Consider the following 1,131-nt stretch of genomic DNA (forward strand, 5'->3'; position numbering starts at 1 on the left):
TTCTACCATGAATTTTATTCTAAATTATAAATTCTAAATATCCAAACAAACCTTAAATAATAATTAAAATCTCAATTATCATATTTTAACTTAAGCAATAAATTTTTCTCTAAATAATGATAATAATCAATGTAGATTATTTTTTTGTTGATTTATTTGTGAAACCAAATTGTACCAGAAACTATCCTTCCTGCAATTGTTACCGTTGGCGCGCGTTTCCCGCGGTTTGACTTTTTCTGTTTTGGGCAACAGGTTTGACTTTTTCTATTGAAAACTGGTTGCGTCCATCTCCGACTACCTCACGTTTCAAAACCATTTCCCCACAGCTCCGCCTGGACCCGTCTTACAAAGCCAAAAACTCGCGTGTCTTTTTGACTGCAAAGTGCCAGATAAAAGAAAGAAAACAAGCATCCGGAGGCCCATGGAGATCAAAATCCCAAGGGGAGAATCCAATCCCAAGAAGGCCCCCACCCGGCTCCAAAAGCGCGCCCCTGCGTCCCTCCAGCTCGACCACAGCATCAACGACAACGCCTTTGCTTGGGAGAAGACCGGTTCTTCTCCCACGCCGATTCCCATGCTCTCGCCGCTCGTTCTTTCCCCCTCGCCATTTTATGAGGCCGGCACTCGGATCCCGCACATGGAGAAGAAAGGCGGTGGCGAGTGTGAGGACAAAAGAGAGGACGTCGATGCCGCCGCCGGGCGGATGGCCTCACCCTGCTTTGCCTATAGTGGTGGTGGAGGCGGCATGTCTCCTTCCCATGCTTCAGCTCCAGTGCGCGCTGGTACACAACGTGCAATGACCGTGGCATCTCCTCCGAGGATGTAATACGTCTTAGATTTTGCGCAGTTCGAATTTGTTTTGGTCTCTCGTATTCTTGGGTGGGCGTGGGGTATGCTACATGAGCCAATCCCACCAATCCAATGTGGACACGTTTGATACTATCAAGCAAAAGAAAAAAAAGAGGTAACTGGAATTTCTCCTTGCAACCTGTCAAAGGAGGATGAAGGGATTCTTTTTTTTTTTTCAGGGTTGTTGTTGTAAGGATCCAATTCTTTATTTTTTTTATCTCGCAAAAATTTTAAACAAACAAAAAAAAAAAAGAGAGATTTTTGAGCCTCACGTGCTGGGCA

General features: G+C 44.7%; 1 pseudogene; it reads left to right on the plus strand.

The window, feature by feature from the left end:
* The first annotated feature begins 394 nt into the window (after positions 1 to 394).
* On the plus strand, positions 395 to 1,067 carry LOC140853807 (uncharacterized; annotated as a pseudogene).
* Positions 1,068 to 1,131: the final 64 nt, after the last annotated feature.

The sequence above is a fragment of the Elaeis guineensis genome, chromosome 14 (genome assembly GCF_000442705.2).
Source record: "Elaeis guineensis isolate ETL-2024a chromosome 14, EG11, whole genome shotgun sequence".
Classification (NCBI taxonomy): Eukaryota; Viridiplantae; Streptophyta; class Magnoliopsida; order Arecales; family Arecaceae; genus Elaeis; species Elaeis guineensis.